Source organism: Aulonocara stuartgranti (genome assembly GCF_965226115.1).
Source record: "Aulonocara stuartgranti genome assembly, chromosome: 9".
Lineage (NCBI taxonomy): Eukaryota > Metazoa > Chordata > Actinopteri > Cichliformes > Cichlidae > Aulonocara > Aulonocara stuartgranti.
In genome coordinates, this window is record NC_138960.1 from 33832603 (window position 1) to 33850399 (window position 17797).

At 41.9% G+C, this 17797-nt stretch overlaps 1 long non-coding RNA gene across 3 annotated transcripts; it reads left to right on the plus strand.

Moving 5' to 3' along the window:
• Positions 1-416: 416 nt before the first annotated feature.
• Positions 417-13095, plus strand: LOC309714163. Of its 3 annotated transcripts, none has more exons than XR_014278831.1 (5): positions 417-574; positions 4320-4466; positions 4723-4818; positions 7046-8062; positions 11707-13095. It is a non-coding gene; the product is annotated as an uncharacterized lncRNA (long non-coding RNA). The 3 variants fall into 3 exon arrangements; XR_014278832.1 differs by having other exon boundaries at positions 425-574; positions 11704-13095; XR_014278833.1 differs by lacking the exon at positions 4320-4466 and having other exon boundaries at positions 433-574; positions 11704-13095.
• The last annotated feature ends 4702 nt before the right edge of the window (positions 13096-17797 follow it).

The window sequence follows — 17797 nt, forward strand, 5'->3', positions numbered from 1 at the left end:
TGCTCTCATTTACTGTTTTAGCTGTTTGGTGGTTGTTGAAATTTTGTGAGGTTTAAACTGAGATTCTGGCTTTTCGGGCAAAATAAATTTATATTTAAAAAATCAATTCAGGATTTTAATGAATCGATATGACATTATCCAAGCAAGAATCGATTTCAATTGATAAATCGATAATCAAAACCTACCCTTAGTGCTTACTGCAAAGAAATTGAATCTGTTAAGCATGCACTGTTAGAATGCCAGGCACATGTCCAGGAGAGGAAGACGTTAATGGCAAATTTTGAGAAGCTAAAGATATTTTACATTTGAAAAACAGCCAGAAAAACTGTCTCAGGTCTGTGGTCAGCTGTTGAAATTTGTGATTAGAATGGATGCGTTTTTTTCCAGTTCCTGATCCACATTCCAGTCCAGTAGGTGGCGGTAATGCACTTTTGCAAAATGCCATTACACTTAAAAGAAGACTAAGAAGAAGAGTAAGGCTATCCCACTAGCATTGTTTTTATCGATAGTTGTGTCAGTCTGCTGACTTCGGCTCCATCACGGAGGTTCTCTCTGTTTGTGGGCTCATCTAAAGGTAAGTGTTTAGTAGGGATGGAAACTGAGATCATTTAGTCTAATTCCTTGGAATTGTTAGTCTGCCCGTCTACCCCCTGTCTTTTCTTACACTCGCGCTGTATTCAGCTGTTTTCAGTTCGTGTGTTGAAAAATGGTGGCGCAGTCTACAGCGTGGACATTGGCATTACTAGTTGTTATTGAACTAAAGAACGAGAGCGCGATGGTAGACGGGAAACGTCCTCCAGGATAGAAACAACACATAACGCTGCTAACACAACTTTAGCTCTTTGCAAGCATTTGCACAGACGGCATGCTAACGCTCAGCTAGCATAGAACTCACAGCGAAAGCTGAGTGAATAGAGATTAACAGACCACGTGACTTTCGTGCATTGCATTGTAGTTACGAGTGGTATTGCATTTCCAGCACCAGTAATCATTAATTCTGCGGTTTTAATGTCTACTTGGATTTTATTTGCCCCAAAATCAGTCATCTACAACACGACGGAGAACACGGCAGGTCCGTACAAAGGCAGACTTGACGAAAAGGCAAAACAAAGAACGAGGAAAAATCAAAGGAGTGAAAGGGTCAGACCCATATAAGCATACAGAGTGGAGTAAGGACGTTAGCGTGCTGCCCAGCTTTCATCACGCACATATTTATTATTATATGGTCCTAAGTGTGAGTGCATACACTCACAAAATGTTTAGTGACTTCAGATCCCTGCAACAAGCCCAGGTCCAGTTTACTTTGGTGATTTGGACTATTCCATTTCACAGCTGTTGTTACATTTTTGTCCTTTATCTCCTGTACAGACCAACGCAATCTAATTGTTGTTTCAGGTTGTAGTGTTACACAACATTTTCAGATCTAATAGCCCAACATAGCCCAACAAATTCAATTCAAATGAAGACTTATTTGTAACCTACATCAACAATTATGTTATGATAAATTACGTAATAACTACAACAGAAGACTTACCTTTGTGGAAATGCTTGGAGTGTTCTGGGACGTTATATTTGGTCTTCGAATGGCTGCAATCCAGGCCATCCGTCGGCTCTTTGTTACTTCGGAAACGTGGCTTGAACAATCTCTTCCACGACCGAATCCGATAAAAAACGATCACTTTACCCGTTTCTACCTGTTCATATTTCTACAGTATAATCTACGTAACTTTGAAGTCTCCTTGAGCGGATTTTCATCTTTGCTATCTGCCTATCGCCTTTGTGTTCATACCTAAATACTAGGAGAAATATCAAATGTGTCTTCAGCAGTGTTGGGGAGTAACGGAATACATGTACCGCCGTTATGTATTTAAAATACAAAATATGAGTAACTGTATTCTGTTACAGTTACCGTTTAAAAAGGTGGTATTTAGAATACAGTTACTTTGTTGAAATAAATGGATTACACGGCGGTACTTTCCTGTTTCATATTGTCGCGGGTCAGGCCTGTTTGGGTTTTGTTTGACAGCTACGTGCTGTTGTTCCAGGCGGCAGCGTTACGGTTGCCATGGTTACAGGGCGACGCTCTCTCTCTCTCTGCGACTGTGTGTTTCCTGGGTGAGAGAGCGCCTTTTTGTTGTTGTTGTTATGCTAAGCTAATAGGCAGAATGCTACAGGCAGAGGCAAAGAATGTAGCATCATGGGCAGTGTAGTCCGTGCTGCAGGGAGAATGGACTGCCATACACGTTATGGGTCTGTGAGCAAGAGGAGGGAGAAAAAGGAAAGTCATAAAGTACACGCTGTCATCGAGCAGAAACGGGAGCTGGAAGCATGTAAATATAATAATAACCACTGCAGCCAAAAAGAGAGTCTGATGAGCCCAGTTGTAAGTAAGCTATTAAGACTCGACTGTACGCTGTGTTCGTGTTTTCCTCCGAAAACAATAAGTTCCATTGGAGCAGCCTTTCAACGCCTCTCTCTGTCTCTCGCAAGAAAAGTTGACCCACACAACAAAGTAAAGCTATTTTTCGGCTACGAGCCCGACACGAACCCGACGTATTAGCCAGAGGTCCCTTTACTACAGTTCGGAGTCGCGGACCTTCAGTAACAGTAATAAATCACACAGCAATAGTACATTCACATAGTTGTAAAAAGCATGATAATATATTAAGCAATCCAAAGTATTCAGAATATGTTTCTGTCATTGAGTAACGTAATGGAATACATTTTAAGAGTAACCTTCCCAACACTGGTCTTCACACACAGTTAACACACACAGTTTTTTGACAAGTAATGTGTTGCGTGACATATTCACATATATGTATGACTGCTGAAAATGCTCACCATTGAAAATAGATATAACTTAAATAAATGTAATTATTAATCCCTGAGGAAACACATAATATCCTTAGAATAGGGCACTGGAGGTCGTGACCTAATTTCTCAATGGTGCAACCAAAAAAAATCTTGCGTCACGCTGGTGCGATTAGCCGTTCAAGAAAGGAAAAAAACCCAGTCTGAAAGTCTCTGTGTGGTTAACAACAGACACACATTATGCCCATATCATGGTCTAAACCAATCAGAGATAGTCAAGGGTGGGACCTCTTTTATTGACTGTGTTCCAGATATTCCTGTAGGTGCAGGCGGAGAGAGGGAGGTGAGTGGCCTAGGCCTGATAGAAGTAGATGTAGCTGTGGGTAATGAGAAAATCTTTTAAGAAAGATTAATAAATTTGTCATGAAGTTGAGGCCTGATCCATCCGAAATTCATAGCCAGTGCTCTGACAGTGAGCCATCAACCTCTGAGGTTATGTTTAACACTGTTTCGGAGACAGCATTAGATAATGAGCCACATATGATCGACTCCGAGCCAGAGCCCGCTGACAGTAAAAGTGGGGCAAGTGTATACAATTCAAAGAGAGTGGCTTGACCAGTTTCACTGGCTAAGATACAGTAAAGCCAGTCAGTCTGCCCCAGGGCAGCTGTGGCTACAACTGTAGCTCGCCTTCACCAGTGTATGAATGTGGGAGTAAATGAATAGTGGTATTGTAAAGCGCTTTGAGGGGTCCCGAAATGCGCTATATAAATGCAATCCATTATTATTATTATTATTATTATTATTATTATTATTATTAAAGCTGACAACATGATGCGCAGCATTTACTGTGGTGCAATGGTGGTTTTTGATACGGGAGACATGGGCCATACCACAGAGTGGCATCGTGGGCATCAGCAGAAAAAGATGCTTGCACCCATGCTGCCCCGACATCATAACAGCTCAAATGTGCAGTTGATGTGATAGTGACGGGCTGCTGAACCAATCAACTGGAATTCTTTTGGAACACCAAAAATACTTTGGCTCACGTGGTTTCATGGAATTATGTAAAATAGTGTCGTGGAGTGTCATAATGCTATTAAAATCCTCACATATTTGAAACTGTAAAAGACAGACATAGCTTTGATTCAAGAGATACATCTTGATGAGGTGGAATCATTAAAGTTGAAAAGAGACTGGGTGTCCCAAGTTTACCTTAGTGCATTTTCCAGTAGGAAAAGAGGCGTGGTTATATTGATTAGAAGAAATTTGGATTTTCAAGTACTCAATCATTATACGGATCTGGAGAGTAGATGGGTGGTCTTGGATGCATGTCTACAGGGGCAGAAAGTGACATTGGTCAACATATATGCCCCCAATTCTCCTCAACCACAATTTTTTCATGAAGTGTGTAGCACAGTGCGGAATATTGGAAATATAAATATTGTAATTGGTGGGGATTTTAACCAGGTCAGGGATGTGTTTTTTGATTAATCCTCTCGTCTTAGACCAAATAAGCACCCTGTAGATGCTGCTTTGGACGTTGTGTCAGAGGAGCTGAGCCTGGCGGATATACGAAGACTTCTGTATCCTCAAGAAAGAGACTATACTTTCTTTTCCCATCCTCACTTTACTTTCTGGTGTCTCGCTCTCTGGTGAGTCAAATTGTCGGGTCCTCCATTGGTAATATTTCAGTAACTGATCATGCTCCCATTGAAAGTTTTGTCCTTGGGATAAACTAGTCTGTTTTGTTTCGCTTAATGCATCTTATTCCCGAAAAGTAGGATAGTTGTTTCTGGGGTTTCACCTTAAAGCTTCATAATTATTGTTGTCACTGAGCAGTGTACTGTTTATTTGCTCTGCTTCTATTTGTCAGGGATAAATTACATATCTATACATTTTATGTCCCAGCTAAATAACAAGTCTGGTGGAGAAGCAGAGGAACAATTTCAGCCCTTTGGATTCAGCTCAGCCACTAGAGAGGAAACAATGACTTCAACACAAAAGGTGAGAAAAATGATCACAGTTACACTGTTGCTGAAGTTGTGTGCACAGCTGGTTGTTAACAGCAGCTTTATCTTTTCCATCCTGGGCTCCTCTATACACACAGAATCTACATTCACAAACAAAAACCTTAGAAGTTACAAGAAAATACAAAGACCATATTTTATCAGCACTTGCTTACTTAGCACTTAGGCCGAGCAATAAGGCGGTAGACGATGAATAAGGCCCCCAAAGTGGAAGCGCCTTTCACCAACAACATCAGCTAGAGGGTGGGTGCCTGCTCTTTGTGAGACCTCTTCGTTCATCTTCTGGTCCCAATAGGAAATTCTCATGATTCACCGCAGACCACGTTGTTGAAGCATATTCAGGCTTAGAGTGATCGCATTTGTTGAGTGCCAGTCGGAAGATGATAGAGTTAAATAGTTTGATCTTGAGCCTAGCATTCAGGGAGGTCAATTTCCAAATAGGTTGGAGACATCAGAGAACACCGGCCGCCTTCTCTGCTTTGATGTTGACATCTCGATCAGAGATCCCGTCATTTGAGATGATGCTGACCAGATACATGAAATTCTCCACCTCTTCAGCACGTTGTTGGTTGATCATGACAGGAACTAGTGCATGTGCATAGCCAACTCGGAGTACCTTGGTCTTCTTGGCACTGATTCTTAAACCTACTTTCATGGTCTCCCTCTGCAGAGCTGCAGTTGACTCTTGGAGGTCTTACTGAGCCGAGCCCAACAGGGTGATGTTGCCTGGAAAAAAGTCCAAGTCGATGAGATTACGCCCTTTTTTCCAGGGGACACCGATACTAGCTTGGTCAGCTGATCGTCGCATGATGAAGTCACTTGATAAAAGGAAGAGGAAAGGTGATAGTACGCATGCCAGTATTAATAATAATAATAATAATGGATTGGATTTATATAGCGCTTTTCAAGGCACCCAAAGCACTTTACCATGCCACTATTCATCTCAAAGAAATCTTCTCAGCCATCAGCCGTCTGGATGCAGCAGCGGGAGTTGGCATAGAGACCATGAAGGGCATATACAAACTGCTGGGGGACTCCATAGTGACGTAGGATAGCCTTCTTGAAATCGATGGAATTGATAGAACTCTTCCTTTGGTATTCCAATGTTTGTTCAATGATCGTGCGGAGAGTGAAGATTTGCTCGACACAGGACCGGCCACTCCAGCCTGCTCATCGTCCACTGCGCATCATGAAATTTCCCCTTGTGGGACTACTAAAGGTATATCAATCCCAATTCGAAAGAACGAGGCAAAGCAACTTCCCGGGTACTGACAGTAGCGTGATGCCCCACCAGTTGTTACATTCTCCCAAATCGCCTTTCTTCGGAAGTTTGATGACGCCTTTGGTTTCATCAGGTACACGCGATGTTGACCAGCTGGCGTTTAGGAGTCATGTAAGAGCGAATTCCAGCTGGGGTCCACCGTGCTTCAACATTTTGGGGAGGGCCTCATCCAAGCCAGGGGCCTTTCCACTCTTGAGGACTCAGATCATTGTCTTGACTTCGGTAACACAGATTTGTCCGATATCGACTGGAAAAAGCTCCATGGAGGGTGCCAGGTCTTCGTCCACCTGGTCCTGAACCGACTTCGCCAAACTACATTCATCAATGGGGTCCCATGAATGGTGGGAGGTACGAGTCGTATTCATGTTAAAGCTGGGCCAATTTACCAGTTTGTAACGGAGTCTGTACATTCCATATTCCATAACGGGTAGTTTCTTCTGGGTCGAAATTTGATCGACCATCAAGCAGGTAACGACCTGAGGGCTTTCCTCCACTGCTGTCATCAAGGGTTGCCGATCATCTTCGCCCTGGTTCAATCGATGATGAGATTTGTTTGCTCTTTCCGTAGCAATCGAGGTTTTAAAAGGCGGGGTTGCTAACCCCATGCCCAACCCTCCTCCTTTCTCATATGGCCTTGGGACCAGCAATGGCAGAGTTTTTATCAGCACACAATATCATCAGCTAACTCACAATTTTTCATACAGTCATTTTCTCCAGTGATCAGTACTTCTTTTATTATGTCATTTTCCTTACAACTCCCATTGTAGCACTTCTTTGTAATGTGATATTATCTCCAGAATGTGGTGATAACAGACCTACAACGTGTTTGTTGACGTCTTTGATTCCACTAATGGAGTCAGTTTCAGTTTGTTCCACGACTGCATTTTAATCACTGCCTCTGTTTGTATCTCTGTCACTGCAGGACCAACATGGAGCGAGAAGTCAGCGCTCTCAGGAGGCCGACAAACCTCACCGAAAAAAGGGGCAGAAAAAATACACCTGTGATGAGTGTGGGAAGTATTTTACCCGTCTTGGAAACTTTAAAACACACCAACTCGTCCACAGTGGAGTTAAAGCATACAGCTGTGACTTGTGTGGAAAGTCTTTTGCCCAGGCTGGAACCTTGAAAAAACACAAAGTCATCCACAGTGGAGTTAAAGCATACTGCTGTGATGAGTGTGGAAAGTCTTTTACCCAGCCTAGTCACTTAAATGCACACCAACTCACCCACAGTGGAGTTAAAGCACACAGATGTAACTTGTGTGGAAAGTATTTTACCCAGGCTGGAACCTTAAGAATACACCAACTCATCCACAGTGGAGTTAAAGCACACAGATGTACCTTGTGTGGAAAGTATTTTACCCGGGCTGGAACCTTAAGAAAACACCAACTCGTCCACAGTGGATTTAAAGCACACTACTGTGACTTGTGTGGAAAATCTTTTTCTCAGGCTGACAACTTAAAAACACACCAACTGATCCACAGTGGAGTTAAACCATACATTTGTGACTTGTGTGGAAAATCTTTTGCCCATCCTAGAAGCTTAAAAATGCATCAACTGATCCACACTGGAGTTAAAGCACACAGCTGTGATCAGTGTGGTAAAACGTTTGCTCGCAGTTGCAACTTACGATGTCATCAAGATACCCACTCTGGAATTAAGGCGAATAGCTGTGACAAGTGTGGTAAAACCTTTAGTAGTATAAGTTACCTAAAAAGACACCTGCGGATTCACACTGGACAGGATGTTTACTGCTGTGATCAGTGTGAGAAAGTCTTTACAACAGCCACACAGTTACATCACCACACATTTACCCACACTGAAGAGAGACCTTATAAATGTGACCTGTGTGAGAAGACTTTTAAAGCACCACATTCTCTGAAAGGGCACCAGCAGATCCACACCAGAAGGAAACTCTATAAGTGCAGTTACTGTGAGGTATGTATTTATATTTTTATCTTGTATTTTAAGCCTGACTGTTTGGAACAACTCTGCTCTTTAAATTTGTTTTAGCATGTTAGTTATTCTACTGCAATTAAAGTTAGTGTTGTGAGGTTCATCAGATTTTAGTTTCAGTTATTATTTTTTTCTTCCATGATCATAAAAACACTAAATAATTACTTTTCTACCCTTTCTTCCAAATTTATGACTGCTACAATCTGGTCAGTGTTAGATGACTTATTATGTTCTTTACTAACTAAAAACAATTATTTTTGCTTCAAATTGGGAGTGAGACCGATTGTATTGGAACTTTTCATATGTACTTGTGAAGAATATGATGTAACTTGTTGTTTAGATATGATTGTTTGTATATTAAATGAACTACCGTATTTTCACGACCATAAGACGCACTGTACTAAAAGGCGCAGTCTCAGTTATGTGTGCCATTACTGTATTTAACACACACATAAGGCGCACTGGATCATAGGGCGCATACAGTGGGGCAAAAAAGTATTTAGTCAGCCACTGATTGTGCAAGTTCCCCCACCTAAAATGATGACAGAGGTCAGTAATTTGCACCAGAGGTACACTTCAACTGTGAGAGACAGAATGTGAAAAAAAAAATCCATGAATCCACATGGTAGGATTTGTAAAGAATTTATTCGTAAATCAGGGTGGAAAATAAGTATTTGGTCAATAACAAAAATACAACTCAATACTTTGTAACATAACCTTTGTTGGCAATAACAGAGGTCAAACGTTTACTATAGGTCTTTACCAGGTTTGCACACACAGTAGCTGGTATTTTGGCCCATTCCTCCATGCAGATCTTCTCGAGAGCAGTGATGTTTTGGGGCTGTCGCCGAGCAACACGGACTTTCAACTCCCGCCACAGATTTTCTATGGGGTTGAGGTCTGGAGACTGGCTAGGCCACTCCAGGACTTTCAAATGCTTCTTACGGAGCCACTCCTTTGTTGCCCGGGCGGTGTGTTTTGGATCATTGTCATGTTGGAAGACCCAGCCTCGTTTCATCTTCAAAGTTCTCACTGATGGAAGGAGGTTTTGGCTCAAAATCTCACGATACATGGCCCCATTCATTCTGTCCTTAACACGGATCAGTCGTCCTGTCCCCTTGGCAGAAAAACAGCCCCATAGCATGATGTTTCCACCCCCATGCTTCACAGTAGGTATGGTGTTCTTGGGATGCAACTCAGTATTCTTCGTCCTCCAAACACGACGAGTTGAGTTTATACCAAAAAGTTCTACTTTGGTTTCATCTGACCACATGACATTCTCCCAATCCTCTGCTGTATCATCCATGTGCTCTCTGGCAAACTTCAGACGGGCCTGGACATGCACTGGCTTCAGCAGCGGAACACGTCTGGCACTGCGGGATTTGATTCCCTGCCGTTGTAGTGTGTTACTGATGGTGACCTTTGTTACTTTGGTCCCAGCTCTCTGCAGGTCATTCACCAGGTCCCCCCGTGTGGTTCTGGGATCTTTGCTCACCGTTCTCATGATCATTTTGACCCCACGGGATGAGATCTTGCGTGGAGCCCCAGATCGAGGGAGATTATCAGTGGTCTTGTATGTCTTCCATTTTCTGATGATTGCTCCCACAGTTGATTTTTTCACACCAAGCTGCTTGCCTATTGTAGATTCACTCTTCCCAGTCTGGTGCAGGTCTACAATACTTTTCCTGGTGTCCTTCGAAAGCTCTTTGGTCTTGGCCATGGCGGAGTTTGGAGTCTGACTGTTTGAGGCTGTGGACAGGTGTCTTTTATACAGATGATGAGTTCAAACAGGTGCCATTCATACAGGTAACGAGTGGGGGACAGAAAAGCTTCTTACAGAAGACGTTACAGGTCTGTGAGAGCCAGAGATTTTCCTTGTTTGAGGTGACCAAATACTTATTTTCCACCCTAATCTACAAATAAATTCTTTACAAATCCTACCATGTGAATTCATGGATTTTTTTTTTTTCACATTCTGTCTCTCACAGTTGAAGTGTACCTCTGGTGCAAATTAAATTACTGACCTCTGTCATCATTTTAGGTGGGGGACTTGCACAATCGGTGGCTGACTAAATACTTTTTTGCCCCACTGTACAAGTACCGTATGCGTATTTAAAAATAAAGCAGGAGCAAACCTGAGTTCGGTACCTTACTCACATTTCTATTACCGGTAATCGTCATCATCAACAACACACAAGCATACAAGTGTGCGTATTTAAAATAAAGCAGGAGCAAAACTGAGTTTGGTACTCACATTTTTATCATCAATCAAACCCATCGAAGTCCTCATCCTCTGTGTCTGAATTGAACAGCTGCGCTAAATCTACATCAAACATGCCAAGTTCACTTTCTTCACTGTCAGAGTCACTTTCCGTGCCGTGCGGCTCCTCGGAAATGATGCCGGCTTTTGCGAAAGCTCGAACAACAGTGCCAGCAGACATGTTAGCCCAAGCATCTACAATCCATTGGCAAATTGTGGCGTAACTCGCCCGGCGCTGCCTTCCACTCTTGGTGAAACTGTGGTCTCCACCGGTCATCCATCGCTCCCAGGCCGCTCGCAGCCTTACTTTGAACGGGCGGTTCACACCGATGTCCAGCGGTTGGAGTTCCTTTGTCAGGCCTCCCGGAATGACAGCAAGCTCACAGTTCATTTGTTTCACTAGTTTTTTCACATCGGCTGTGAGATGGGTACGCATGGAGTCACAGATTAAGAGCGATGGTGATGCGTGGAAAAAACCACCTGGTCTCCTTACATACACCTCCCTCAGCCACTCTTTCATCATTTCCTCATCCATCCAGCCCTTTTCATTTGCCTTAATGATGATTCCTGCTGGAAACTTCTCTTTAGGCAAAGTCTTTTGCTTAAAAATCACCATAGGCGGCAGTTTCTGTCCATTAGCATGGCAGCCAAACACAACAGTAAAAGACGACTTTTCATACCCCGTTGTGCGTATCGCTACCGTGCTGGTCCCCTTCTTCTCCACAGTGTGACTCACCGGGATGTCAAAAGTGAGCGGGACCTCGTCCATGTTAGTGATGTGGCTGGGCTGGATGTTTTTGTCGCCGATGTGTTTGCTGCAGTAGGAGCGGAAGATGGCCAGCTTTTCCTTATAATCCGCTGGAAGTTGCTGCGCTACCGTAGTCCTGGTCCGGATGGAAAAATGGCACCGTTTCATAAAACGAAAGCACCAAGACGGACCTCCTTGGAAATGTTCAATGTTCATCTCTTCAGCTAGTGAAACTGCTTTTAGCCGAATGGTGACCGTCGAAACGCTTCTCCCGCTCGCTCTTTGCTCGATGATCCAACTCGGCCACACTTCACCCTTTAGCGTTCTCATGGTGTTCTCTACTACGTCCTCATTACAACACACAGGGCGCACTGCGCTATAGGGCGCGCCGTACTTTTTGAAGAAAATCTAAGACTTTTAAGTGCGCCTTATGGTTGTGAAAATACGGTAGATGGAAAAATGGAGAGTCATTTTCGCCTATTAAGTTGAGTGTTATAATGTAAACAGTAAAATGTAACTGGATGTTGGCAGAGATGCTCTTTATTTCAGGCAATGTTCAGGATAAAAATGTTAAAGGAGTTCCCCGACTTACACTGTGTTTGTGTCTTTGTTTAGAAGCAGAGCGGCACAGATGGATCCAGTTCTCAACCCTGTCGTCACTGTGGTGGTGGGAAAGACTTTCGCTGTGACCTTTGTGGAAATACTTTCAGTAATCGACAGAATCTAAATCGACATCGACGTAGACACACTGGAGACAAAATGAACTACTGCAAAGAATGTGGGAGAGGCTTCACCACATTAAGTGATTTAAAATGCCATGAACTCTTCCATAGTGGGGTTAAAAAGCATGTCTGTGACCAGTGTGGGTCATCCTTCACCACTGCAGGTCACCTTAAAAGTCATAAACAAGTCCACACAGGAGAGACACCATACAAGTGCAGACACTGTGACAGAAGCTTTTCATATTCAGCTAGTCGTAACCAACATGAACGTACACACATGAAAGAGATATTTAGCTGTGACCAGAGTGACAAGAGCTTCAAGAATTTCACTTCATACTCCAAACACAAACGATCCCACGCTGCAAATAAACTGTTTCACTGTTACCAATGTGCAAAATCATTCACTTCATTATCTGCTCTGCGCAAACATCAGCGTGATCATGCAGGACTGAAATCACTGGATCACAATGAATCTGACGAGACAGAAAGATCCTCTCCTGGTTTCAGGGTCAGACTTAAACACCTTGAGATCAGGCTCCACAGAGTTCAGCTGGAGTCTCCTGTAAAGAGTGCAGCTGATGTCACACTTGGATCTGATGAGGTAGCTCTGATTTCTGGACCTGCAGTGAATGTTAAATTAATGAAGCTGTAAGTATAGATATGTACATGAAGTTTATTTTCACTTGAGGGAATTTTAATGTTCTAAGTTTTCATCCCTGATACATTTTAATATTTCTTCCCTTAGGAAACCGTAGTGTTTAGTAGTTGTACCTTTTGCTACATTATAGAAGTTATAGGAATGTGTTTTACCAAAATTGTATCAAAACTACCCATTTGGATATATACATCAGTTCTTTTTCATTTTGATTTTCTTCCTCTTTTCCAAATACTACTTGCTTTTTCTATGTATTCATTTTATGTATTACTTCAGTTACATTTTAATCGTTTTTCATATTTATTCTTCTGCTTTGGTAATCCCTGCTCTTAAATCCTTTTCTTTCAAAGCCTCAAATAATTTCACACCAGTTGCTCTGAAAGCTTCCAAAATGAACTAAATCTATCAACCGGCTTTCAAACAATAACTACTATGACTTTGTGCTTGAAGTCCACATGTTGTTATTGGGTTTTTTTAAGTTAATGCATTTTAATCCACATGTTCTGCCGCTGTTTTTCCTGTAGATTTGAAGTTTGTATTATAAAATCCTGATACTGTTAAAGCATTAGTTATATTTGATGAATTATGTGTAAAGTTCTTATTAAACAGTTTGGTGTCAAAATAAAGAACTTGTCTCACAACAAGTACTTTGAGCCATGATTTCAGATTCAAACAATTTTTCTTTCTATTTGTATTAGGATTTTTCTCATAGTAATAGAGACAAAAGAAAAAGAATATGGGAACTAAAACCTTGCTCAGGCAATACAAAATTCAGAGGCACATACAAAGGAACAGGGAAATTGAAAATATCTGAAAGCACCTTAGCAACATCAAACCCAATCTTTTGAATTTTCACACAGGACCAAAGACGATGCATAAAGTCCCTCCTCCACATTACACTTCCAGCACAATGGGGAAGAGTTTACATCGATTTTACTTTTTAAAGCGGGTGTTATGTGCAATTTTTTACTGAATCGATTGAGTCCAGTTACAGGCAGATATCTTGGAGGCACAGACCCAAATCTTCTGCCAGTCTTAAACAGTTATAGATGTCCTAGGTGTCTTTCCTGAGCCTGTTTTACAGCCAGGAAGTAAGGGGCTGAACCGGAGTTAAGGACTTTATTAAATGAGCTATTGGACTTCCCAGACTGCAGGGAGGACAAAGCATCCACCACTGCAGACCTAGTAGGGTCCATCATTAGAGTGGTGTCATTAATTATAAAGTGCCTCAGTTGCAGATATCTAGAAAATTCCACATTCTGAAGGCCGAAACATCGTTGCAGCTGCTGAAAGGAGAGCAGAGTCCGGCTTCTAAACAAATCACCCAGGTTAACCAGCCCTCCAGGCAAGAAGTAAGGATCGTTCATAACAGGAGCCAAGGAGGACGTCAAATGGGCCCAGTCTGCCAAAGCACAGATCTCCAGGCCTTGACAGAGCACAGGTCAGGGGTCAGCAACCTTTATGATGATCAGTGCAAACAAGAACTTGATAACAACAAATCAACTGTACAACAGAAAATGCAAATGCTATTTATGGTCTCCTCACAGCAATGATAGGAAACATAAACTGGGCCAATATGGCATTTTTGTTAATACAGGGATACACATGTTAATGTGATCTCTGGTCTCCCACTCAGAGACACAAGTCTCCAAGTGTCCAGCATTCAGACGGCTACCTGAGGACACTTCGTGTGAGAGAAAATCTGCTCACACAGACATGTAGAGCCAAATGCTGTCAATGAGGCCTCTGCAATGTTCTGAAGACAGTTAAACTTGTCAGGTAGTGACGTCCAGCAGGTGAAAAGGCAGCTCCATGAACACGCACAGCTGTGGATTCCAGCTGCGTTCGTTGTTCTGCAAACTTTGACCCCCACAGAGTCGAGCTTTTCAGTTCAATCAGCTGCATTTCGATGTCCAGCCAGTTAAAGCGAGACAAATCCAGCTGCTCATTAAAGCTTTCTGCTTTGATCAGAGAAGAAAACATTGGTCCATACACCTGAAAGTCACGAAAACACATTGCCAATTCTGTCTGGAGTCTACGGATGTATTTGTGTATTTCCGTGGTGCTGATGTTGAGCGGAAAGCTCCTGAAGCATTTGAAGTGTCGGAATGTGGAAATTTCAACATTGAAAAAACTGCCAGCTAACAACGTCCCTCTACGGTGGTTTTTTTTTTTAGCTAATACTACTACTACTAATAATAATAATAATACATTTTATTTAAAAGGCGCCTTTCAAGACACCCAAGGACAGTTTACAATAGGGAAATGGTAAATGGCCTGAATTCGTATAGCGCTTTACTAGTCCCTAAGGACCCCAAAGCACTTTACACATTCAGTCATCCACCCATTCACACACATTCACACACTGGTGATGGCAGCTACATTGTAGTCACAGCCACCCTGGTGCGCACTGACAGAGGCGAGGCTGCCAGACACTGGCGCCACCGGGCCTTCTGACCACCACCAGTAGGCAACAGGTGAAGTGTCTTGCCCAAGGACACAACGACCGAGACTGTCGGAGCCGGGGTTCAAACCGGCAACCTCCTGATTACAAGAGAAACTGCCAACTCTTGAGCCACGATGGCCCCTAATAGGATAAAACACATAATGGAAAAATGACAAAATGAAGAAAAATAAACTACTTCGCATATTTCACCTATTGCAGGTTATTTTTAGAACGTAACTCCTGTGATAAACGAGGGACCGCTGTATTATTAATAGTAGTCTGGGACATCTAATTGATTAACATCAACATTGATTATTGTGCACTATTATTTTTTTCCAAGGTGAGCAAAAATATAAAACTCTCTCTCAGCTTGTCCGTTGCCAAAAATGGCCCTCCTTTTGTGTATGTTCACAAAATGCTGTAAAATGTATATTTATTAAAACATTTATCTACTTTTACTGACTTGACACTTTAAATTATCACCAGTCCATTTCATCAAAACCAAAGTTTTTTCTACATTCTTTTTACTCTTTAAATGCCAGTTAGGCTATATATTACCAGGAACTTTTCAGATAAAAAGGTGATGAAGTCCTAATGGTTTCATAAATCTTCCTATTTCTTTTTTTCATATAAGCATCAGGGACAAGTCTGTCTTGCAGTTGGTGAGGTCACTAATGTGCGCCCTATTTCTTCCAGGATCACTCTTCATTTGTAGGTTTTAGTGGACTCCTACTACTGTGAAGTGGTTTTCATGGGACAAAGGCTTGTATTCCAAGATCTGGGAGATTGTAGAGATGAGCAGTGATGCCCTTCCTACCATCTTTCCAGAAAAATAAGTGATCTGGAAGCTGTTAGGCTTACTTACAGCAGCAGCACTTTCTGCACCTGCATAAACTCCAGGACACATTTGCTAACAGTGTTTGTTGCTGTATGTGCTTTGAATTTTTTTTTAGAGTTGATATTTTGGCTATGGTGTCTTATTATGAAATCTACAAGAGTCAAAGTGTTTTTAGCAGGTGCTTCACAGCTAAGTTTGACTGGGAAACTCAAAGCTCAATAGTCTGTATCAACAGAAATTCACTGCAGCCTGTGTAATATTTCATGCATCATAATTTATTCCAGTCCATCTTGCAAATACATATTTGCGTTGTAATGTCATGCACAGACACACACAACTATTAGATCCTTAAGATCAAACCTGTGTCATTCTTTTGGTCCACTGCAGTGCAGTAGTCAAAAAAAAAGAAGTGAAGTGGCCACAAATGGCCAGGATAGAGCCCAGAGGGTTAATGCGTAAAATGTATAAAATATTATTGATTACAGGGTAATACATTAATGTTAATAGCAAGTTACAAGTATAAACAATGCTGTTACATTTACACTTAAAATTTTTACTATGAGTATGGACATAAAAAAGTGAACAACATTTTATAATAAGCTTAATTGGAATTCTGTACACTGAAAAAGCAACAACACATAAAAACACAAACAAACAGCCAGTGACTTCATCTGGCCATTAAATGTCAAACATCACATTGACCCGTAGTCCCTGCTCGTCAGCACATTTAAAAAGAGCTCCATGTCCTCTGCAAACTGAAAAACAAAGAGGAAGAAGTCCCTCTACACAAAAACACTGCAGATGACAGGCCAGGAAAACACCTATTGATCTGTTTGAATGCCTCCTCATCATGTGAGCCTTGAAGGTTTTTTTTTAAAAGACTAAGATCACAGTGAGGGAATTTCATTTTCATGGACTTTCCACAAGCCCCAGTTTCATTCAGCACAGAGGGAGCACATGAATGTTCTACTGAAGATTCAGATAATGGTTTTGATGCTGGAGACAAGACATCGAGAGGGAGATGGGGCTCCACGGAGAGTTCAGTGGGGAGCAGTCCTGAATGCTGACATGACAATAATTGCCTTGCCATATCCCCACGCTGTATGACTGTCATGTTACAGACAGGGCAGTGAAAGTGCACCGGCATATCATTTTGTCTGTAAGAGAGAGAAAAACAACATGTAATTTAAATGTAGTTGTATAGAATGCAATCAGTTTATCTAACAATCAGATTGTACATATTAACAAAAACATCCAAGCCATCCTCAATAATGAAAGCAAAATGGTGTGGATCACAAGAGCTGTCAGGAAATGTGGTGAACAGGAAAAAAAAAATTAATGAAAACACGCTTTTTTCTCTCACTGATGAATGAACTGAACTGTACAATGTGAAAAGCAACTTTAAAGTCAACAAAGAGACTGCAGAAGTGCTGAAAAGAAGTGCATATTTATAACTTTAACTATGAGGTATATTTAATACCAACATACCTTTGAAAGGCAAAGCATTTTTACTGTGTCCATTTATATGCTCCTCGATCTTTGCCCTGACAGCAGGGCTGAGAGTGGGGCACAGAGGGCAGTGAAAGAGTCTTCTGCAACATGTTGTGCATTCCTGCAATTCTGGCTTGGAGGCAGAATGGAATAGAGAATATTAGTATTTATAAATGTATACATCTCTTTGTGACGATCTTTACAATGTTGATGCAGGTGGAATGAGAGACATAAATAAAGTGCAATATGCAGTAAACGGAACAACGTGCATTGATGTTACAGATCGTGAAAAGCAGTGAAGTGAATTTGTTCATAACAAGCAAAAATCAAATACGTTTGAAACTGACCACTAAATGCTAACCAGAGGTGTCAAAAGTGCACATTCCTTACTAAAGTTTAGATACCTCGGGGTAGTGATGGCCCGCTTGAAGCTGATGCTCCGGTGCGTGTGTCAAAAAAATCAACACACTGCTTCAGAAGCTCTGTGTCGAAGCTTGATTCGTTTGGCCAGAGTCACGTGATCAGCGACGTCCGAAACTTCATTTAGAACCTAACTG